Source organism: Penaeus monodon, chromosome 19 (assembly GCF_015228065.2).
Source record: "Penaeus monodon isolate SGIC_2016 chromosome 19, NSTDA_Pmon_1, whole genome shotgun sequence".
Classification (NCBI taxonomy): Eukaryota; Metazoa; Arthropoda; class Malacostraca; order Decapoda; family Penaeidae; genus Penaeus; species Penaeus monodon.
Window position 1 is genome coordinate 14873213 of NC_051404.1, and position 366 is coordinate 14873578.

Here is a 366-nt window from a genome sequence, read left to right on the forward strand (position 1 = left end):
TTTTCTCATGAAAAAAATCCATACAGTAATCTATGTACAAATGAATATATGGCAGTAAACATAGAGGCGTACGGATAAGCCAATCAACAGACATATAATCTAAAAAGATTATAGGCAAAAAGACAGACAGACAGGATGGGACTTTGACTGATATATGAATGACATAATGCAGTAGCAAGCGAACACGTACAAAAATCCATTCGCAGATGGCATATACATCTCGTCATGCAAAGAGTGTCATAAAGATGGTTAGATCATGACTGGTAATGAGGAAGGTGTAGCAAAATTTAGAAGGAGGGAAGGTTGGAAGAGAGGGAAGAGGTAGACAAGGAGAAATGGAAGAGAAATTAAATAAAAAGTCGTCAT

At 36.6% G+C, this 366-nt stretch overlaps 1 protein-coding gene across 1 annotated transcript in view; it reads right to left on the minus strand.

The window, feature by feature from the left end:
- Positions 1-366, minus strand: part of LOC119585340 (gonadotropin-releasing hormone receptor-like) — a 107275-nt gene that overhangs the window by 28404 nt on the left and 78505 nt on the right. The window lies entirely within an intron of this gene.